This window comes from Schistocerca gregaria, chromosome 5, assembly GCF_023897955.1.
Source record: "Schistocerca gregaria isolate iqSchGreg1 chromosome 5, iqSchGreg1.2, whole genome shotgun sequence".
Lineage (NCBI taxonomy): Eukaryota > Metazoa > Arthropoda > Insecta > Orthoptera > Acrididae > Schistocerca > Schistocerca gregaria.
Window position 1 is genome coordinate 585886815 of NC_064924.1, and position 25305 is coordinate 585912119.

The following is a 25305-nucleotide window of genomic DNA, read 5'->3' on the forward strand; positions in this document are numbered from 1 at the left end:
CCTTATAAACTGGTGCTCGATCGTGTTGGAAAATGTAATCGCCATTTCCGAATTGCTCTTCAACAGCGGGAAGCTAGAAGGTGCTATAAACATCAATGTAGGCCTGTGCTGTGATACTGCCACCCAAAACAACAAGGGGTGTAAGCCCCCTCCATCTAAAACACGACCACAACGTAACACTACCGCCTCCTAATTTTACTGCTGGTACTACACACGCAATCAAATAACGTTCACCGGGCATTCGCCATACCCAAACCTTGCCATCGGATCACCACATTGTGTGCTGTGATTGGTCACTCCACATAACGTTTTTTCCACTGTTCAATCGTCCAATCCCTTCTTACACCGAGCGAGACGTAGTTTGGCATTATGTGTGGCTTGTGAGCAGCCGCTCGACCATGAAATCCAAGTTTTCTCACTTCCCGCCGAACTGTCATAGTACTTGCACAGGATCGTAATGCAGTTTGGAATTGCTGCGTGACGGTTTGGTTAGATGTCTGCCTATTACACATTACGACGCTCTTCAAATGTCGGCGGTCTCTGTCAGTCAACAGACGAAGTCGGCCTGTACGCTTTTGTGACACCTCACTACCACATCAGTAACAGAGGACCTAGGGAGGTTTAGGAGTGTAGAAATCTTGCGTACAACCGTATGTCCATGAGCTCTACGGAGCGCGCCATCCTGCTCTCTCACGATGTCTAATGACTACTGAGGTCGCTGATATGTCGTACCTGGCGGTACGTGGCAGCACTATAGACCTAATATGAAAAATGTCTGTTGTTGGGGGTGTCCGGATACTTTTGATCACATAGTGTATCATTCCCTTTCAAAACGATTTTCAGTTCTTGCACTATTCGTGAAGGAGTGTTCACTTAGAAACACACATGTTGGGAGCATACCAGGTATGTTCTTGAAGGTGACCCGGCAGTACACGTGCCACTCCCGATGATGAATATCTTCACTGTTTAGTGTGTTCAACACATCAGCGGTCCTATATGGGCTGGCATTTTCGCCCATAAACAGATAGACATAAGCCATCGAACCCCTAAAGTGACGCAAATGATCCACAAAAATTTCCCTGCAGTGCCGTTGCGGTGTAACGGCGTCACGCGTAATGATAGGCAGCGGTATTTGGCTACTCTACATAATGCCAGCCCACGCCATTAAGCCTAAGCCACACCGATGTCATTTTCTGTGGTGTGTAACGTGTCTCTTTCTCTCTCTCTCTCTCTCTCTCTCTCTCTCGCCACTCTTGCTGTACCGTTGTGTTGTCACGGCACCACATGAAACGGTATGCAACGGTGTTCGGTCACTGTGCATAATCCCTGCCCACCCCATAACACCTAGGCCACAGCGATGACGTTCGTCAACATTCTACGATGTGTAACGTGTTTCTCTATCTCTCCCTTATCCACACTTTTAACAGTGAATAGAGACTCGTCGAAGAATATCACCGTGAACCACTGTTGCTGACACCAACCAACATGCTCCCAACTCCTACGAAGTCTTTCTCGACGATAGTATGGTTGATATTAGACATTTTGAAATAACATGTCGCATTAATCGCTTCCACGAAAACCTTCTTCTAATACAGTACTGCATAAACTGTCGAATGCATGCGGAGGGTTTTTGCACAGGCCTCGCTGCAGCTAACACGACCATCCCCCTACGGTTCCTGTTACTATTATTGGCCAGGTGCCTCTAGCCGTCACCGGTTGTTCCGAAGCAAATGGCGATTCTTTCTTAGCAAGTGTCATGTCATGTCTTATCAGTTGGCTAGCAATATATTTAACCAAGAACGGCAGTGGCGCAATGTCCTTAATACGTTGCCAGTGTCAGTCGCGCTCGGGATAGTATTCTGTGTGAATTTGAGTCCGTTATCTCACAACTAACTGAATTCGAACACGGACAAATTGTTGGAGCTCGTATACTGGGTGCTTGCGTAACTTGTTCATATTCGTAACTACAAATACATCTCAAGGGCTACTCAGTTTACAGCGCAGCTAGCATTTAATTGATCTTACAAGGAAAAAAGCATAGAAGCTACTACGAGAGAATGCGCAACAGTCAGCGTGACCAGCAGTTGAAGGAGCCTTCCTGGATTATGCTGTGCGAGATATTAAGTAAACTAAAAGCAAACTGTACACCACATGAAAGGGGATTAAGATGATCTTCCAGAGTCCCCATGGGCACTTTCCTGGCTGTAGTGGCCTCCCTTGATCCAATGTGAGTTCATTCATATTGAAATAATCCGGTCTATTGTGCCTTTGTCAAATTAATTTCTTGGAGACACCTTAAGTTTCCTCCTTGTCTGATGAAATCATCTTCAAACGTGAAGGTCCGGTACACATTCTTGCTCGTTACAGATTGAGGTGAAATTTCGTAATTCCGTGCACTCATGTATGAACGTGATGTTACCTATTTTTTTAAACTCCAGCTCTGTTGGCTTTTGTGTTTTACAGCAGTCTGCTGTTGGTATTGCCCTTCGCTTGAAGGCTGGTATTCATCTACTTCAGCAAACCTCCTTCTTCTGTGTTTAATAACATCAATCGCCTCTCTGTTCCACCTGTCGTCAATACCTGTTCTTGGAAGAGAGAATCTCTCATCAAATCGAAAGTATTTTCTCTGTATAAACAGTTTTCCACAACAGCTTATCCTCTTCTACAATTGCCCTTACGTTGCTCCAGTCAATTTTGCACCTTTTTTTTTTTACCGGTTCAAATCTCCACAATTAAATGGTATCTGGTAAATTTGTGGGTTTTCAGCGGCTTGCGAGCGTGTTTCCGAACCATGAAGACGGCACATCAAATGCCAATTCAAAACATGCCCATGTCACGGGCACCAGTGACGTCACAGCTGGCAGCTAGCGTATATAAGGGCGCACCAACAGCCCACTGGCTGTTATACCATTTGACAATGGCCAACGAGTGCTTGGCTGAAAGCTCGTGTAGTTTGAAGCAATTGACGCGGTTGGAAACCCGAGAACATTTTATTCAATGTGGGTTCCTTCTTACTTTGACTGGATTTGTATAAGACACGAATATCCCGTTTCTTCGTGGTCATCCCTTCTAGATTAGTAGCGTCTTTAATCCACAATGGGAAAATTTTGGATTTTGCAAGCCATCTGTTCGCCACTATTATCTTTACGTGCGGAGGTAAGGCTCGTTTTATGTCAGACGATGAATATCTATTTTAGAGCAACGGAGTGGTAAAATCTGTCAATCCCAATTCCAGAACGCTCAACTAAATGTGCCTTTTAAAGGAAATGAGGACGCCGATGAAAAGTTGCTAGTGTCAAGGAGGGACGAGCGAACTCAGCACGCTACAGTATTTGAAGTCATCTGGGATTGTGGGTTCAGTGTCATAAACAAAATTCCTTAGGTGTCCGCTGGTGTTAGAAATCATCTGGTGCTTATATAGGCGATGGTGCGTCTTCTTCCAGAAATCGGAGAGTCACTGACTTATCTGACACATTCCGTATATGTTGATAATGTACGATCTAAAGACGGGGAGAGTGAAGTGAAACCCGTCGGCATTCAATCAGTGAGGGATACCTTACAATAATCACTGCTATCAACCGCCGTTAACCGGTGGATTGCACGCGGTGGCGAAGCAGACAATGGCGCAGACGTCACCGGGTTCCCCGCCCCCCACAGTGAGGACAGAGCGCTAATGATTGAGTGTCCCTGCCCGACCGGCTGCAGCCCGTCCCCGCCTCTAATATTCGGCACAAACTCGAACTGAGCCAGCCGAGCGGATAATGGAGAAGGCGGGCAGTTCTAATTATCAACATCGGCAGCAGCGCTCCGACTGTCTCATCGACCCGCGATCTAGCTGGCCGGCTGGGGGGTGAGGTGAAGCGAGATGTGCTACGGCGTGGGAGGGAGGGAGGGAGGGACTGCTCGTTAGCGGCTCTAATTGCGGCACCGCGGCCAGGCCGGACCGGAGGCGGGTGCTCCACGGCGCGTTCCGCTTATCCTCCTCCTCCGCACCCTCCTCCTACTCATCCTGCTGCTGTTGCTGCAACTGTGGCGTCGCTCGGGAGATGGTGGATGCACCGGCTGCCCTGCAGCGTCTCCGGATGTGCAGCGCTGCCCACCGCCTTTACTCTGAACAGAAGATGCATATTCACTTGCTAGAGAGCTTCCCCGCGAGCCGTCTGGCGAAAAATTTTACATGACGAAACTACTTACAGGACTGCGGGAGCCACATTCACACGGAATATAACAGTGTATAACCTGAATGAGATTTTCACTCTGAAGCGGAGTGTGCGCTGATGTGAAACTTCCTGGCAGATTGAAACTGTGTGCCCGACCGAGACTCGAACTCGGGACCTTTGCCTTTCGCGTACCGAAGCACGACACACGCCCTGGACTCACAGCTGCCAGTATCTCGTCTCCTACCTTCCAAACTTTACAGAAGCTCTCCTGCGAACCTTGCACAACTAGCCCTCCTGAAAGAAAGGATACTGTGGAGACATGGCTTAGCCACAGCCTGGGGGATGCTTCCTGAATGAGATTTTCACTCTGCAGCGGATTGTGCGCTGATGTGAAACTTCCTGTCAGATTAAAACTGTGTGCCCGACCGAGACTAGAAATCGGGACCTTTGCCTTTCGCCGACGAGTGCTCTACCATCTGAGCTACCGAAGCACGACACACACCCGGTACTCACAGCTCTACTTCTGCCAGTATCTCGTCTCCTACCTTCCAAACTTAACAGAAGCTCTCCTGCAAACCGAAGGAATAATACCGATAAGTAGGAAGAGAGCGTACAGAAATGGTTCAAATGGCCTTGAACACTATGGGACTTAACTTCTGAGGTCGTCAGCCCCTAGAACTTGGAACTACTTAGTGTAATTAACCTAAGGACATCACACACATCCATGCCCGAGGCAGGATTCGAACCTGCGACCGTTACGGTCGCCTGGTTCCAGACTGTGGCACATAGAACCGCTAGGCGGCAGAGAGTGGACAACAGACCCTTCTGATGGAAAAGTCTACTAAAAATAAAAAGTAATTAAACCGAACAGGGATATAACTTGGAAAAATGAAAGCTATTTGGAGCATTCACTCAGGAACAACACTGGACAGAAAGGGGTACCACTGATCGTGAACGCAAAAGTTACACTAATGAACGGACAGGAAATAATTAACGGTCGCCAGCGCACTATGGAAATTTATATCCGAAATCCTGTACAAGATCGTGGACTGTGCGGCAGATCCCGGCGGAGGTTCGTGTCCTCCCTCGGGCATGGGTGTTTTTGTTTGTCCTTAGGAGAATTTAGGTTAAGTAGTGTGTAAGCTTAGGGACTCATAGCGTTAGCAGTTAATTCCCATAGGATTTCACACAAATTTGAACAACACTGTACAAGATGATGGGAAAGAAAAACATATATTATTAATCACTGCCGTGGTAACTGAAGATTGTCATGTTTTTTGTCACTAATTTTAAGTGAGTATGTAATGATGAAGAAACCGCAGAATTCACTCTTACATTACGTTTGTCATTAAATTTTGAAAAAAATCGAGTAATGATTAGGAAATATGTAATTAAACTGTATGTTAGTACTGAACTTCGTTACGTGAACAATGACTTTCAGTGGTCTCAACGCAAATGTCATCAAAGAAATTTAGAAAAAAAAGGAAGTACTTTTACTTTACAGTTACTTATTTCAAATATTGAATTTCAAATTATTGTCTGAACAACTGAGCCACTTTTACTGACTTGAACAGAAATAAGTAACAGAATACGTACCAATCCAAACAGCCATGTGCTCCGAATTATATGTAAAATAAATAAAAGTTATGCACTCTTAAGTTGTGCATTCCATGAGATTTCGAATTTTTCCAGTGATTGATTCACAAACTTGAAAAATGAAAGTGCTTTACTTCACTCATATACTGAAGACTCTGTTGTACAACAGCAGACTAAGGTCGGGTTGTGTTGTGTTGTTTGCGGGAGAAAACCAGACAGCGAGGTCATCGGTCTCATCAGATTAGGGAGGAAGTCGGCCCTGCCCTTTCAAAGGAACCATCTCGGGAAATTAAAACTGTGTCCCGGACCGAGACTCGAAATCGGGACCTTTGCCTTTCTCGGGAAAGTGCTCTACCAACTGAGCCACCCAAGCACGACTCACGCCCCGCCCTCACAGCTTTACTTCTGCCAGTACCTCGACTCCTACCTTCCAAACTTTACAGAAGCTCTCCTGCGAACATTGCAGAACTAGCACTCCTGAAAGAAAGGATACTCCGGAGACATGGCTTAGCCACAGCCTGGAGGATGTTTCCAGAATGTGATTTTCACTCTGCAGCGGAGTGTGCGCTGATGTGAAACTTCCTAGCACATTAAAACTGTATGCCGGACCGAGACTCGAACTCAGGACCTTTGCCTTTCGCGGGCAAGTGCTCTGCCAATTGAGCTAGAGAGTACTGTCGAAAAGTGCGTGCTGTCACACAACGCTACGTAGTGGGCGGATGGTGCGTGACACGATAACATTTGCACTTCACACGATCGACATACTGTCACACAACTCAAGCAGCTCTTTCAGCCTTCACATACACTGGTCCTCAGCACAGCTCATGTTGTAGGTGTCGGATTAAGAAACCTCTTTGAGAATATGGTCCAGATTGGATGCTGCAACTAGCAAGTGCGGCAAGATCTCAGTAGGTGGCGCGGTGCACACCTGCTTACTTGTGCAGCGTGTTGGTCTCGGGGTATGATTCCTGCTTTGGGTGCAGGAGGTCCCCGGGTTCAAATCCCGGACAGGCCCTACTTTTCACTTTCGCGACAACCAAGCACTACGATAAACTAGCAAGTCTCTAAAAGTAAGCCATGCAACAGGACAAACTGCATGTTGGCCACCGGCCAATGATACTGGCAAGTGCGTCTTGTGGAAAGCAATCTACGAAGCAGGATTAAGCCGTCTTCGATTACTTATATTTATACCTAAAGACTGACACGTACAACGATTCTATTCGTTTCCCAGGAACTAGTACATCGCATGCACGTTTGTTAAATGCATGCGCATGCGGCACCCAAAACGGAGAGATGCTGGGAGAAGCAGCTGAGGTCGTTATTAATCCTAGTAGCAAAAGCATAAGCATTTGGTGCGTTCAATATTCACGTGTGGACTGCTATTAACAATTTGCCTCACGCCCCGTCCTCTCAGCTTTACTTCTGCCAGAATCTCGTCTCCTACCTTCCAAACTTCACATAAGCTCTCCTGCGAAACTTGCAGGTCTAGCACTCCTAAAAGAAACGATATTGCGGGGACATGGCTTAATCATAGCCTCGGGTATGTTTCCAGAATGAGAAAATGTCTCCGCTATATCCTTTCTTGCAGGAGCACTATTTTTGCAAGGTTCGCAGGAGAGCTTCTGCCAAGTTTGGAAGGTAGGAGACGTGGTGCTGGAGAAGTAGAGCTGTGAGGACGGGGCGTGGGTCGTGCTTGGGTAGCTAAGTTGGTAGAGCACTTGCCCACAAAAAGCAAAGGTCCCGAGTTCGAGTCTCGGTCCGGCACACAGTTTCAATCGGCCAGGAAGTTTCATATCAGCGCACACTCCGCTGCAGAGTGACATTCTCATTCTGGAACCATCTCGGCATTGGCCTGGAGCGATTTAGGGATATCGAGGAAAACCTAAATCGGGATGGCCGGACGTGGGATTAAACTGTAGTCCGCCCGAATGCGAGTCAAGTGTAGTAGGGAGACTGAGGCTATTTTTTTAAATGTGAAATTTGCCATTCATAACCTGGCTGTTACTATGCAGTTTCTTTCTTATGGCATTTGGTTACCATATAAACGAAAAAAGGAACAACGACCTTGCATGGTAACAATGCCTGAGGACAATGAGGACACAATCACACTAAGTTTAACAATTAATTATTTAAATAAATTTCATGAATCAAATCACATTAAGTTGTGTTGCTGGGTTAGCCATTAATACTTTCTACCAATGAACAGTCTTACTTCAGTACAGTGCATACGACGAAACTCGGAGCCGACGACGAATCTGTGTTGCTGGAACTGCTGCTGTTGTTGAAGACGGTAGCATCTCGTCGAGCCTAACTACAGGAACGGGCAGTCTTAATTAATACAGCCTTTTCCGCCCGCCCACTGTCCGTACTCCTGCTACTAGACATCTGGCCGGCTTGCATACATGATTCAGCCGAAATGGTAGACTCTACTGCGAGAGCGTTAACACCACAATTCCGCACACTACAAGTGCTAGAAACCGTCTCCCTCTCTCTGCGCGCTCCGCGCAACAACTCCCAACACACAGATTTTACAACGCACAAGCATTGCTATTATCATTGCTAGTCGATGCAAATAACAATTCCTTTGGCTTTTCCCCATCGCCTATGAGTTTCACACTAAGACATATATAAATACAATGAAATGTCAACAGACTTCTACCTACATTTACACATACAGTGAAGCATTGTCCTTACTAATTAAAATAAAGTATTTAAATTATAAATATTTGCATATAATTCGGGAAAAAATGTTTTATATATTGGTAGCAGGTGCCATGCTTCCTGCATTTTCGTTGTTACAAGTGGTGGCTATTCTCGATAGCTCGAAGTTACGTAGAGATTTGACAGGTACACCGACAACAGGTTACGCAATAAATCTATAACGGAAGACTGCGTCATTACGTCACTAGATGCAGATATTTTATTTCGATGTGTTCAGTTAACATTTGTGGTTACTTTACCCACAAAAATAATTAATTTCTAATCTATATTTTTACAAACTTTGTGGCTGTAAAGCATGTTAATGAAGTGGGAACTGACGTATTTCGTTAAGCAGTAGGTCTCAAACTGATGACATCTACATACACCACAAGCCAACATTCGGTGCGTGGCCACTACTGCTCATTTCTTTCCTGTTCCACTTACAAATAGAGCGAGGGAGAAAAGACTGTCTGTACCCCTCTGTATGAGCCCTAGTTTCTCCTGTCTTGTCTTCGTGGTCCTTCCGCGAAATGTATGTTGGTGGCAGTGCAGTTGTTCCGGAGTCCCGTTAAAATGGTAGTTCTCTATATTTTCTCAATAGCGTGTTTCCGAAAGATCGCTGCCTTTCCCTCCAGGAGTTCCTACTGGCGTTCGCGAAGCATCCACGTAACACTTGTGGTTGTTGGGACTCACTGGTAACAAATCTAGCCGTCCGCCTCTGAACTGCTTCGATGTCTTCCTTTAATCCGACGTGGTACGTTTCACGAACACCCGAGCAGTAATCAATAATAGATCGGACTAGCGTCCTGTAAGCGGTCTCCTTTACAAGTAGAGCTTACTATCCCAAAAATCCCCCCAGTAGACATAAGTCGACCATTCACCTTCTCCACCACAATGTTCGATCCATTTCACACTGCTCTTCAACCTCTCTCCCTGACATTTAAAAGATTTGAATGTGTCAGGCAGCACACTATTAATGCTCCAACCGAATATTGTTTTTTTCTACTCATCTGCGTTAGCTTACATTCTTCTGTGTTTACAGATAGCTGCCATTCATCACACCGATTAGAATTCCTTCCCGTACACTACAGCATCATCACAAAAAGGTGGAAATTTAAGGAGATGGGTCATGGATAGACTAAAGGAACCAGAGGTAGTACAGAGTTTCAGGGAGAGCATAAGGGAGCAATTGACAGGAATGGGGGAAAGAAATACAGCAGAAGAAGAATTGGTAGCTTTGAGGGATGAAGTAGTGAAGGCAGCAGAGGATCAAGTAGGTAAAAAGACAAGGGCCAATAGAAATCCTTGGGTAACAGAAGAAATATTGAATATAATTGATGAAAGGAGAAAATATAAAAATGCAGTAAATGAAGCAGGAAAAATTAATACAGACGTCTCAAAAATGAAATCGACAGGAAGTGCAAAACGGCTAAGCAGGGATGGCTAGAGGACAAATGTAAGGATGTAGAGGCTTATCTCACTAGGGGTAAGATAGATACTGCCTACAGGAAAATTCAAGAGACCTTTGGAGATAAGAGAACCACTTGTATGAACATCAAGAGCTCAGATGGAAACCCAGTTCTAAGCAAAGAAGAGAAAGCAGAAAGGTGTAAGGAGTATATAGAGGGTCTATACAAGGGCGATGTACTGGAGGACAATATTATGGAATTGGAAGAGGATTTAGATGAAGATGAAATGGGAGATAGGCTACTGTGTGTAGAGTTTGACAGAGCACTGAAAGACCTGAGTCGAAACAAGGCCCCCGGAGTAGACAACATTCCATTGGAACTACTGACGGCCTTCGGAGAGCCAGTCCTGACAAAACTCTACCATCTGGTGAGCAAGATGTATGAGACAGGCGAAACACCCCCACACTTCAAGAAGAATATAATAATTCCAATCGCAAAGAAAGCAGGTGTTGACAGATGTGAAAATTACCGAACAATCAGTTTAATAACTCACAGCTGCAAAGTACTAACGCGAATTCTCTACAGACGAATGGAAAAACTAGTAGTAGCCAACCTCGGGGAAGATCAGTTTGGATTCCGTAGAAATATTGGAACACGTGAGGCAATACTGACCCTACGACTTATCGTAGAAGAAAGACTAAAGAAAGGCAAACCTACGTTTCTAGCATTTGTAGACTCAGAGAAAGCTTTTGACAATGTTGACTGGAATACTCTCTTTCAAATTCTGAAGGTGGCAGGGGTAAAATACAGGGAGCGAAAGGCTATCTACAATTTGTACAGAAACCAGATGGCAGTTACAAGAGTCGAGGGACATGAAAGGTAAGCAGTGGTTGGGAAGGGAGTGAGACAGGGTTGTAGATTCTCCCCGATGTTATTCAATCTGTATATTGAGCAAGCAGTAAAGGAAACAAAAGACAAATTTGGAGTAGGTATTAAAATCCATGGAGAAGAAATAAAAACTTTGAGGTTCACCGATGACATCGTAATTCTGTCAGAGACAGCAAAGGACTTGGAAGAGCAGTTAAACGGAATGGATAGTGTCTTGAGAGGAGGATATAAAATGAACATCAACAAAAGCAAAACGAGGATAATGGAATGTAGTCGAATGAAGTCGGGTGATGCTGAAGGAATTAGATTGGGAAATGAGACACTTAAAGTAGTAAAGGAGTTTTGCTATTCGGGGAGTAAAATAACTGATGATGGTCGAAGTAGAGAGGATATAAAATGTAGACTGGCAATGGCAAGGAAAGTGTTTCTCAAGAAGAGAAATTTGTTAACATCGAGTATAGATTTAAGTGTCAGGTAGTCATTTCTGAAAGTATTTGTATGGAGTGTAGCCATGTATGGAAGTGAAACATGGACGATAACTAGTGTGGACAAGAAGAGAATAGAAGCTTTCGAAATGTGGTGCTACAGAAGAATGCTGAAGATTAAATGGATAGATCACATGACTAATTAGGAAGTATTGAATAGGATTCGGGAGAAGAGAAATTTGTGGCACAACTTGACCAGAAGAAGTTATCGGTTGGTAGGACATGTTCTGAGGCATCAAGGGATCACCAATTTAGTATTGGAGGGCAGCGTGGAGGGTAAAAATCGTAGAGGGAGACCAATAGATGAATACACTAAGCAGATTCAGAAGGATGTAGGTTGCAGTATGTACTGGGAGATGAAGAAGCTTGCACAGGACAGAGTAGCATGGAGAGCTGCATCAAACCAGTCTCAGGACTGAAGACCACAACAACAACAAGAAGTGGAGAATCTGACACTGTTCTAACAGCTTGTTATAGATCATTTTGTAATAGGAACAATTACCGATTTTTTTGTGTTGAGGTTATCTCCTAATGGGCAATAACAGGTGGAACAATTACTTTATTCCGGAAGCGAATCCATATCCTTTTTTGTCGAGAAAAGTGCTAGTTCAGTAAATGAGGTGTGGCGGTATTCCAAACGTTTCCAACTTCTTTATCTACACAGTTATGTGAACGCTGTTGTACGCTACAACAATGTCAAGACATTCTCTGTCTTTTTTTAACTTTTTTTACTAGCTTCTTCTTGGATGCCACAGGTTAAGATACTGAAATCATCATTTGCTGCTTACCTTTTCTAAACTCAAACTGACACGATCACATGGTTGATTCCAGCCACCATCCCAAACGGTTTTGGGACCGACGCTCTAACGTTCCTCAGGTGTAGAGAGAGAAAGATGTACGTCTGTATGGTGCAGATTTCTCATCATTTTTATATGGCTTCAAGGTAGGTAACAGTATTCGAATTATTCAATCCCCTATTACTTTGTCGTTCATTTACATTTGGTTAGATACCTGCAAAATTTTGTAGAGTTACTTAATAGATATTGAAACGTGCCCTTCGAAAAATAATTGAGAATGACTGTGCTGGAAAAATTCTATATTATTTGGTTTTTCAAACAGCTGAGTAAAACTCAACGTACTCAAACACATTTCTCTTTACTTATTCTAGTCATCACTAAACTGACACACAATATTTTTAGTGCAACACAACATGACATACAATAACCCTACTAACGAATGTCCCTGAGTAACAATAGCGTATACCTTTCATGAATCGCTTACCTCACAAAAATCTTCGCTACTTGAACTACTGCAATACCGCGAGCGCCAATACTAACAGCTAAATAAAATATTCTAACTACTGTAGGCAGTAACTACTGATGGGCGTAGCCACAAATGAAAGATTTTGATAGAGAACGAACAATGTATTTACCATAACAATGTTCAAAATTCATTATATATATATATATATATATATATATATATATATATATATATATATATATATATATATATATAATTTTGTAACATCCAGTTAAACAAATTTCCTTTTTCGGACGGACACACGTCCAGATCGTCCGCTCTAAACTCTGGCATCTCTCTCCCCACATCCACCACTGCTGGCGGCTCACCTCTAACTGCCCGATGCTACGCACTGTTCACATCCAACTGCCCAACACTACGCAAGCGAATATTGCAACAGTAAGTCCAACCAGCGACAGACTGCACACAGTGCAGTCAGCGATTTTCATACAGAGCACTACGTGGCATTACCAACAGAACACCCTGAACAGCCTACTTACAATATTTTCCATCATTTGGTAGCACATCCAGTCCTTGCCGCTTGAGGAATTTGCCGCCTTTTGAATGCCCTTCAACAATTCTTTGTATGAAAATGGTACAGCAAGAGAAAGATATAATCCCTTTGGTCTGGGAGCCGATAACTCTACTCAGTCATGGAACTACTAATAGTAAGTCCTCAAATTTATGTAGCCACCTTTCATTTAGTGGCTGGTGTTTTTGGATTTCTTGTTTTTGAGAAATTCTAATTTCCTCAGCATTTCAGTCGTAGTAAATGTATTATTATTTAGTGACTCACAAGAAATTTTTGTAGTGTTATTCTTACGATCTTTTACGTTTCTTCAAAGACTCTCTATGTTATCTTCTTAATTGAATGCTTTATTAATTTGAGAAAACAGCTGTATGTAAGTTTTCGCTGCGCTATATACGGACGTGATAAAAGTCGTGGGATACTTCCTAATATAGTATCGGACCTCCAGTTTCCTGTGTATGAACAACTCGACGTGGCATGCATTCAAGTCGTTACAAGTCCTCTGGTGAAATATTAAACCATGCTTCCTCTATAGCTGTTCCTAAATGCAAAATGTTGCTGTTGCAGGATTTAGTGCAGAAACTAACTTCTCGATTATGTCCCATAAATGTTCTATGGGATTCGTGTCGCGCGATCTGGGTGGCCACAGAAAACGCTCAAACTGTCCATAATATTCTTCAAACCAATCGCGAACAGTTGTGGCCCGGTGAAATGGTGCATTAATGTCCACAAAAATTCATTTGTTGTTTGGGAATTTGAAGTCCACGAATGGCTACAAATGGTCTCCAACAACATAACTGTTCCCATTCAATGACCGGTTCAGTTCATGTAAACTCAGCTCCCATAGCTATGGAGCCATCATCAGCTTGTACAGTGTCTTGCTGACAACATCGTTCCATGGTTTCCTGGAGTCCGAGCCACGCGGTGGCCGTGCGGTTCTAGGCGCTTCAGTCCGGAACCGCGGGACTGCTACGGTCGCAGCTTCGAATCCTGCCTCGGGCACGGATGTCTTGGAATCCCATTTCAGTGCTGATCCGCAGTTAGTGCTGCTGGACAATATTGCGTCACAAGTTTCTCGACGATGCTACACTATTGCAGTGCCATATGAGACGACTGTCTGGCTGGGATCTCTTAATTAATGTCAATTTTAATTACAGCGCTGTGAGCAAACTTAGAGCGACCTTGTTTCACACCCGTTGCAAGCAATTAGATGCATAAACGATTTCGGGGAAAGCCATACTGACATGGTCTCACTACGTTGTTGACTCTACTACGTTTCTGATACAATTATTCACCTAGATGCCACCGTGTCCACACACAACCACCGATCTGGTATAACAAGGAAACGTGATTCAACCAAACAGTCGACACGTTTCCATTGAGAAAAGGCCCAATTTCGATGTTCGATGTCCACGATATAGTTCGGTCAACAGAGGAACACACACACACACGATGTTGAAGACGGACCGCCGTAGTACACACTGCGGAGGTCCATCTTCAACAGTGTGCACGAGACAGTGTTTTCCTAAATACATTTGCCCACTCCAGCATTGTATGCCGACAGATCTGCCACAGATCTCCGCCTTTCCTCCTTAACAGAGCCCGCAAATCTGCGATCTGCGCATTCAGTGACTAGGTGCGGATTCTCATTATAGATTATTCTATTTTGATTATTTTAAGGTAGCTTCAATTTAGATGAGATAAGTCGTAAGTCAGTCACCATGTTGCGTAGTCGTTATTTCGTCCCCCCCCCCCCCCCCCCCCAACTTTTCCGCGATGCTCACGATAGCAACACACAAACTGTGGACCAATTTTTCCGTTTCCTAGATGCTCATAGCGCCACCACTATGAGGATACTTATCAGGTTTGCTTTAAATACCCTCTGTTATGGCTATGAGCGTTACTTACCTTTGAGATTTTAACTTAGTATGCTGTAATGTTGGCCTACTCGATCATCGATGTCTCCAATCGAGCACATATGGGGCGTCATCAGACGAAAACTCCAGCGTCTTCCGCAACCAGAATTAACCATCGCTGTATTGACTGACCAAGTGCAACAGGCATGCTACCCCCGTCATAAAAACTGACATCCGACATCTGTACAAGATATGCACGTTTGCAAACTTGGGTTAAACATTCTGACGGCTACACCGGTTACTACCACAGAATCAATTTTCTTTTGCAATGACCTCGCGCTTACTTTAATTTGTGTCGTTGCTATGTTAATCACTTAAATACGTTACCTATTATCATGCATTTCCAAAATTTGATTGGTTTGAGTTAATTGCTTCACTATTGCGATTATTTTCCGTCAGTGTATTTCAGAAAATTTCAGTCAGCAAAGACTGGCTACAATCTTAGTTGAAATGTACTAAATGGGATTCTCTGGGTTTCATTAGTGCACTTCTTAGCGCATTCAAACAAAATGAAGTCCTACACTTTCCTACGTGCTAAATATCTCCACTGTAGATATTTAACCAGCAGTATACTGTTGTATGGATGCAGCTACACTTCCAGTAATCTCATCCGCAACATAGTCTGTGAAGTGGTAGAGGCCTGTTGGTCGGTGGATGCAAATCACCGTCGCGTGGTGGACCCCCATCTCTGCACCGCACGTCTGTGGCTATTCCACACTCCGACACAGCAGGCAATCTGCCAGTCCTAATAGGACTACAGTGGCTTCCTTGGCAGGAGTGCGGCTCAAGCTAGCTTTCCTCATACAGTTCCCTTTCCTTCAGTAGGCACCCGTCTGTTTTCGGGAGGGCCAAGCAGCTCACTAAACATATTCAAATGAATTCCATGCGACGAGTTCCGTGTGAATATGCAGAGGGATACCCGCGCACACGATCGCCAGCTGCGCAGAATCTCCCTCTTCCTGGCGAGGCGTCCCTTTCGGCCCGCCCTGGCTGCAGCGCCGCTGCCGGCATAAATATTCAGCTCGTTTGCGTCGGCGCCGCGCAGAACGCCGTCGCGGAAGCTTGACGCGGACGCCTGCAGCGTAGGCAACCCGCTGCGCAGATGCCAGGAACATTGCAACGCCTTATGCATGTTCTCGTGCCCCCAAGCGCCTGAAGATCTTTTACCTGCCTCGTTATAAACCGGGTGATTCCAGAGGGATGTCACATAGTTTGTGAAGTGATTGTACTTGTAAAAATAAACCGGAAGAGTGTTGTGAACATGTATCAGATTTTCAATCGTTATTGGACTGGAGCAGGTTGAAGACAACACAAAACCTTGAGTGAATTTGAAGACAAAAGCAATATTACTTACCAAAAGCTGTGTAGGTGCTGTGGTGGAGAGAATAATGATGGGGCAGATGACTCCATCCTACAAGATGTGTGCGGGTTCTGCAACATATTTATTTATTTATTTATTTAACCTGGCAAGATTAGGGCCATCAGGCCCTCTCTTACATCTAACCAGGCATTCTACTTATTTTACAGACATATGTTTTAGTAGGCATGTTAAACTACATCTAATACAAAAAGTGAGATAAACAATTAGAAAGGTACACCTCGAAAAATACATTATTGAAGAGAAAGATTTTAGATAGGAGTGCTGGCAGCAGGGAGTATGAGGGAGACTCATGGTGAAGGGAGGAGAAGAATAGAGAGACATGATGAAACATAATTAAGTAAAATATAAAGGAAAAGAAGACTGCGTGGCTAATAGAGATAGATGAAGAGGAAGGCATCTCAGGAGCAAGATAGGAGACGCTAGCTTTACTATTTGACAGATGAGAGGATTGGCCTTGCACATTAATTTTGTGGAGAATTTTATGCGGATGATAGTAGGAAATGCTTCAACTTCTTCTTAAAAGCAACAGGAGATTGAATTTTGCTCAAGGTAAGGGGGAGTTTGTTCCAGAGGCGGACAGCGGCAACTGAGAAGGAGTTTGCAAAAGTTTTTGTTTTGTGAGTGGGCACAGTTAGGATACCAGATAAGAGTGACCTGGTGTTTCGATTATGATGGCATGACAGGTTTTTAATCTCTGAAGCTAGGTACTGGGGTGCTTGCGCGACGAGGAGTCGGTGAAGTAGACATAGAGTGTGGTAGTCACGCAGTTTGTCCGGCCGCAGCCACCATAGCTCGGAGTATGAAGCACTAACATTATCATATCGGCGAATGTTGCAGGTGTAACGCACACAGGCATTCATGGTTAGCTCTAGCCGTCTTTTGTTTCACTACACATGCCTTGTTGAATCACATCACAATACTGGAGGTTCGGTAGAACGAGTGCTTGCACGAGCTGGCGTTTCAAGTCCTGTGGGAATATGTTCCGAAACTTTTTGAGAGCATAGAGACAAGCAGACGTCTTTCGGCACACTGCGACTGTATTCTCCGCCCAGTAGAGATGCTCGTCCAAAGTTACACCCAAGTTCTTTACTGTTTTCTGAGATGGTGTTGGAGTACCTTCGAGCAGAATAGGAGGTAGACGTTCGCGGAAATCTGAACTTATTAATTTCTGATGGGCTATTAAGATTACTTCGGTCTTTTTTGCATTTAATTTAAGCCCCAGGTTTTTCGCCCATATCACTACTGAAGACAGATCATCATTCATCGGAGCGATTGCAGTGTTTACGTCTTCAATCTGACGCTTAGGTAGAGCTGGAGGTCGTCGGCAGAGAAATGATGTTTACAGGAGGATAAAACCGATGAAATATCGTTGACATATAAAGAAAAGTGGTCCTAAGACTGATCCTTGTGGCACTCCCGAAGAAACATGTTTCCAGGAAGATTTTTCATTTGCGCAGACAACACATTGCTGTCTGTCTTTTAAGTAGCTTTCAAACCATCTCATTGCACTATGAGAGAAATTAAGCTGTTGCATTTTTCTGAGTAATATGTCAAAGTTAACAGTGTCAAAAGCTTTGCTGAAGTCCAGTAGCGTCAATATTGTTGCCTTTCGATTGTCGATGGCATATTTCAGGTCATCAGTTACTTTAATTAGAGCAGTGTTTGTGCTGTGATGTTTACGGAAACCGGATTGAAATTTGTCATATGGTAGTACTATGTCGCGCAGAGGCAACAGCTGCTAGCGTAGACAATTTATTTGGGTTGCATTAGTGAATTGTTCTATGTCGGTGTGCGTGTCGTGCTTGAGTGTTCTTAAATTGAGCAGGGCACTATGTCGGTTAATGCTAACGTCCAGCACACATCCACTCATGCAGAATGTACCGATATGTTGTTTGTCTATGGGTACTGTAACGACACTTCGCATGCAACTGTGACAGAAAACCAGATATGTTTCCCTGAATGAAGGACCCCCTGTGCCAGGACACGGCCCATCTGCATCCAGGTGGCTCAAGGCAGAAAAATTCGTAATGCTTGTCTGCACATAGAGACTTTTCGCAGGACAGATTATTTACAGATGAGGCTACATTTCCGCGCAGTGGTATCATGAATACCCACAATTCTCATGCATGGGCGATGGAGAACCCAAATGACACTAGCGAAACAAGATTCCAAGTTACGTTCTCAGTAAACGGGTGATGTGGTACGATTTGTGTTCTGACGATAGTGCCCATGTTCCTGCCAAGTCGATTGACAGCCGCAGCAAACGCACGTTTTCAGAGAGATGATCTACCTGCACTTTTGGAAGATGTGACATCAGAGCAACGACGACAAATGTACCTGCAACATGATGGATCACCGGTTCACTGAACCGCACAAGAATCCTAGAATTTGAAAAACAAATTTCCTCAACTGTGAATTGGTCGTGGCGGACCCGCTACTGACCACCCAAATCACCCGATATAACCTCATCAGACTTCCGTTTATGAGGCTTCCTAACGGGTGATGTGTCCGCTACGAAAAAGGATTCATGCGAATAAATTGTAGCTCGCATCTCCGCCACTGTTGCTCACGTTGAAGCCTCCAACGTGATGTCCGGTGTGAACACACCTGGTAGGATTGATCGCTCATCTGCCACCATTATTCTGTTCACCACAGCGCCTACACAGAGTTTCGGTAAGTAATATTCACAGCAGCCTTAGTAATCATTCATGGATATGGGTAGTGTTCCAACCGCTCCTGTCACGTAACGATCGAAAATCAGGCACAGATTCATAGCACTTTTTCGGTTTATTTTATATTAGAATGATCTTACAAATTGTTTGACATTCCTTCTGAATCATACTGTACATCAGTAATACTGTAGTCCTAATATTAAGCTTTGTTTCCATTCTTTCATTAATGGAAGATATCCGACGAAGAACAACCCATTTTGTCTTGGGATTATTTAGTATTCAGGGCAGCGTTATGCAAGCATCAAACTCTAGTGGCAGAAGCTACAGTAGTGGCGTTTTGCTTCACGGAGAAGTTTGCTGTTAAAATTCCGAAACCGTGTCTTCGAAGAAGAGTCGGCAACATATTAGTTACTCTTGTTGAGAGAGAATTTGTATTAAGTCAGTTAATTGGAGCAATTGAAACCTGGCGTGAAGAAACAACGTTTTCATGTGACGAGGGTGAGTAAGGAAACCCACCAGCGTTGTTCAACTAGGAGGGTCACGAATGTCGAATTCATTCATAAACTGCACAGTAGGAGAAAGACTCGACATTGCTAAATGAAAATGTGCAACGTTTTCAAACTCTACCCAGTGGCCAGAAACGGCCACCCGAGCCTTGTCTCTCAAAAGACACCTTCCATGCACCAGCAAGCTTCGGTCCTGCTCTCCTTTTGAACGATCCTAGTGCTCGAATTATAAGTATTACTTAAAATATTCTCTTCAGCTCCCAACGGGAGGATACGACTTTGGGATCACTGATTTACTTCAAACGTTGTGCAGCGTTAAAACAATATAACAAGCAACTAAGTAAGGTGCCCTGCTCTGCCGATTACGAGGAAATAGCAAGAGAAATTTTACTCGTCTATTATGTGACTAATACATCTGTGCGTAGGGGTCAAACGTTAGAGTTCGTGGTGGTCAAGTGGTTAGCTTTCAACCTTCATAGGACGTACGTTTATCAGACAAAAGGTCCGTTGCCGGTCAAATTTTCATTTTTCCAGTGCAAGTGTAAATTCTGTGATACCCCAAATATTAGCATCAACACTATTCGTTGTTGTCGCATTACCAACGTCTCACGGCTACGCAGGTTAACTGCCAAAACGGGCCTGCCTCTACGTCTGCTGCTCGAAGCGTCGAGGTGCAAAGTAGTTCCAGCTGCCTTACCGTATTGCATGTGTAAGGGATCTACACTTACGTTCATAAATTAAGGATTATGTTGATACATGGTGAAACAACGATCTGGTGGGCGGTTTGCAGGTTTAAATCACCTCGGGGTATGACCATGAGGTGCATTTGACCTGCAGTCGTCACACGGTGGCGCTGGAAGCAGTCCACATATGCAGAGATGTGCTGGTGTATGTCGGAGTACGGCGCAGCGAGTAAGGGTGCAAACGTTTTCATACGTGCTAATGGTGACTGTGAGTTGAAAATGGCTCAAGGAACAGATATCAGGAGACAGGAAACATGTCCAGGCGCTACAGTACCCGACGTCCTCAGTGTAAAACACCACAAAAAGACCAGATCTCACCATCACTGCCCGTAGACGGCCACGGAGTACTGCAGGTAGCCTTGCTCGGGACCTTACCGCAGCCACTGGAACAGTTGTCTCCAGACACGCAGTCAAAAGACAACTGAACAGACTTGGTTTATTTGCCCGGAGACCGGCAACGTGCATTCCACTAACCCCTGGTCACAGGAGAGCCCTTAAAACCTGGTGTCAAGAACAAGTACACGCCATTGAAACAGTGGTCCCAGGTTACGTTCACGGACGAGTCCAGGTATAGTCTGAACAGTGATTCTCGCCGGGTTATCATATGGTGTGAACCAGGAACCAGAAAACAACCCCTTAACGTCCTTGAAATGGACATGTATGGCGGTCATGGTTTGATGGTGTGGGGCGGGATTATGATTGGTGAGAGTCTTCGACAGAGGATTTGTAACAGGTCAAGTGTATCGGGAAGTCATTTTGCCCCATTATGTCCGCCTTTTGAAGGGTGCAGGTGTCTCACTTTCCTCCTGATGGATTATAACGCACGACCCCACCGAGCTGCCGTCGTGGACGAGTACCTTGAAACAGAAGATATCAAGCGAATGGAGTGGCCTGCTTGTTCTCCAGACCCAAACCCCATGAGGCACGTATGGGGTGCTCTCGGTCGACACATCGCTGCACGTCTTCAAACCCCTACGACACTTCACTAGCTCCGACAGTCACTGGTGCCAGAATGGGAGGCTATACCCCAGCAGCTGCTCGACCACCTGATCCAGAGTATGCCAAACCGATGTGCGGTGTGTGTACTTGTGCATGGTGATCATATCCCATATTGATGTCGGGATATATGTGCAGGGAACAGTGGCGCTTTCTAGCACATGTGTTTCGGGACGGTTTACTCAGCTTATCACCAATACCGTGGACTTACAGATCTGTGTCGTGTGTGTTCACTATGTGCCTATGCTATTAGCGCCAGTTTTGTGTAGTGCCACGTTTTTGGCGCCACATTCCGCAATTATTCTTGATTTATGAGCATTAGTGTAGCAAAACACGAAGCCATACCTTTTCAGGAAAGCTCTTTGCGTGTCTTCATTTAAGTGCCGACAGTTTGTTTGTTCCAATAATTAAATTAATTAAAATAGAAATTGATTAAAGTTCATGCAAAAATAAAGGTGTTTCTTAATTATATTACGTCTCAAATGTCATATAAATTAAATGATATGACCAGTTATTGAAAAATATTGATTAAAATTTAAGTTCGAGCAGGGGTCGAACAGTAACTTCATATACGTTCGCCTATCAAGGCTCGAACACTACTTGCCCAGCATAAATTCCCAAAACATGGCTCTGAGCACTATGGGACTTAACTTCTCAGGTCATCAGTTCCCTTGAACTTAGAACTACTTAAACCTAACTAACCTAAGGACAACACGCACATCCATGCTCGAGGCAGGATTCGAACCTGCGACCGTAGCGGTCGGGCGGTTCCAGACTACAGCGCCTAGAACCGCTCGGCCACTCCGGCCGGCCATAAATTCCCACGTGCAGCTTCTGCGCACAGATACATCAGTTATAAGATAGACTCTTGCCACTTCCTCTCAGCTGTCATTGTAGTCCACCTTACTACTTACACATTATGTTGTTCTATTTGCCCACTAAAGACGTACAAAGTCTGGAGTAAATTTGTAATCACAAGGTCGTGATTTCCCCTTGTTAGTAGTTTGAATGTTTAGTTTTCACCGAATAGCACACCGACGAACCAATAGAGGACACTGTCAGTTTCATAGCACACCAGCAAAACAACATATGAGCTCTTACATTTTTTAAACTCCATTTCAGATTTATTTTCGGAAGTTTACGTCAGTGACAGAATTAACAGCCGCAGTCTTATCTCTACGAATATAAACTAACACTGAAGTTACTTGGCTAGGATATACGGATTTACTTATTTCTGTTTGTGTCTTATAAACTTAGCGACATTGCTTTGCTTCTGTCATTACGTATAATTTATATTCTTTCCCAGGAAAAATATTTTCATTACGTTTGATTTGTAATCTGGGTGTCTATTTAGCACATTTTGATTTCAAATTGTTTACAAACGCCTGGGAAACTGTCAGGTCTTTCTGAATACATAATAACGGTTAATAGACGGAGGCCTATGCGCTTTCAAGAGTGCAGTGAAGATCGAGAGGTGATACATGCTGCAGCTCGAGAACATCGTGCTTTAAGTATCTCTTCGGAAACTCTTTCTAAAAGTGAGGCAAGACGTAGCTCTGATCGAGGGCGTCATGCATTATCTTGGCCTTTCAGAACCCTTTACTGACAGAACTTAAAATTACTTCTCTAAAATATAGCATCAGGAAATTTTGACGGGAAATGGCACAGGGGTACTAATCTTGATAACCAGATCTCATTTATTCCTAACAGTTTACCTTAACTTTTTAAATGTGTACAATTCTCGTTGAGCTTATGCTATCCCATGACCATAAACAAAGTACAAGGCTACACAAGACGTGTTTCGGACATGGACCTCAGTGTCAGTTGCTTTTTGCACACCCAGCTCTGCGTGGCTTGTTCCTGTGTTAATGAAGGAAACCAGTTGTTCGTTCAAGTCCCCAATCATACTATTTCAAATGTTGTATACAAAGACGCTTCATAAGTAAAATATGGTTTCCACACACCCAAAGTCTCGAGCACAAATGTAAAAAAATGCCAGAGCAACGCTAGGTGTCTGAGCCAGTGGCATCATAATTTCAAGGTGTTATAACAGCAATTAAATGTCCTATATTTCGTGACGGCCTTGTTTGGCAGAATGTATTCTAATGAAATACAAGACCAGCCTATGTGCAGTATCCCAGCTTTCTGCTCCATAACAGGAGCGATGAAGAAACATTCTAAAAATGATGGACGTCAACAGTGAAATGTCACAATATTGCAATGGCAAATCTCCGTCGCATTCAAAAATAGTATTCCTGATTAACAACAACAGCTATGAGAAAGACTATAAAAAGACTTCTAGAAAAAATATGTTAACATAACAACATAAAAGATGGAGGCTTTCCTCGTTGTCTTACTAAAAATTGTGTTTGCTTAGTGTTTGAATTCCTGAAATCCTGAACTGACTGGTTGTGTAAATTGTAGAAGCCATAAAGAGTATGAAGCACACATTATTTAAGAGTTTGGCTTTAATTTTTGTGTTGTAATCTTTTAATGAAAGCCAGATAATGTGCGTGGTATGCAGTAGGAATGGGAAAATGAAGAATAACTTTTAATTTTTCACAATTGTAATTGACGCTATACGTTCAATTCTACAACAAGGACTAGCCCTCCCTCCCTGCTACGGCAGTGGCGTGAGGCGTATCCGGCAAACCATCGGATGCTGCAGTCACACAATCCACCTACAGTACTCGTGGATGCCTTCCACAGGCAGTAATTATGAGGTAGGGAGACCATCCATGGTACTGTTGAGGGACGTACGCTAACTATAATGCTACCAAATCGCCAACGGTAGGACTAGACGCGGGTCACGTGGAATAAGCCAAGCGTGTCGGGGAGGAAGTGCCCATAAGGGCGGCTGGCTCTCTTGTCTACCATCTTCTTCACCCTCCGGACGTATCTTCCAGCCCCTCCCTCTGAGGAGGTAGAGATGCCTCTCACTCGGACTGTGATCACTTTAGTGACCACAGGATCAGTGGCCCTTAGGAGTAGTATATAGGAAATAAACCTCTGTGGTTTTCAATTTACGTGTTTTCATTCACGAAGAAACCACAGAATCCACACTGGATTCCCAACTGCCGCTCCTAAATCCATCCTGACTCCGCAATCGTAAGAGGTGGAGGATGCACTCGACAAATCAAAAAATCTGTGTCAAAACGACACACAAAGTTCATAACAACTAGATCTCGTTGCTCAAACATTCATATATCTGAAATTCAAGAGACGAAAAAGGCAGCTAACAGCCATTCCCTCATTCAGGGGTAAAGATGAATTGTACTCGTAACAGAATACATAAAGTACTTTATTTTGAGCAAAGGGAATGCAGTATAGTTTTTTACTCTACATGTTACATTACGGAAATATTAATTAAAGCTCCGCACAGAGAGATTGCACTTCACAGAAACTCTTACAAAAAATATCGCACATTATCATTGACATACATGCGGATACATCAAAGTGAATATCAGGTCATTAGTATTAAATTCTCTTTTCGTGCAGTATAGACTGTATAACGTTGTATATGCCAGCGGTGAAACTCATATATACATTGTCCCCTTGTAAATTCATAGCCGCGTAAGGACTGAGATGTAAAATACCACTAGAGACATACTGAAACTCTGATACGTTGTGAATTTTTATGTTTCTGTGTAAAAGTACGTCTTGTAAGTAAGATCATAGTAAAAACTTTCGGTCAGTGACTTTTGCTAAAGAGACCGGAAACGAACTCTAAACATCTATTGCTGTAAAACAAATGAAGTAGCACGTCACTTCTACTCGCCATCTTGTAGCATGTTTTTTTTTTTTCAGCTATTGTAGTGCAAGCACACATGTTTATGTGAACCAAATGTTTACATAAAAAACATTTTATTAAAATGTGTAATTGGCATTTAATTTTAAGTATAAGACCCGATCATATCTGAGACGTGTGGGCTCGTTTTACGACTTGTTATATCTTTGCCAAAAGCACTCTGAGGTAGTTTTAATGGTAATCTTGAACTTGTAAAATTTTTAGAAATAAGGGC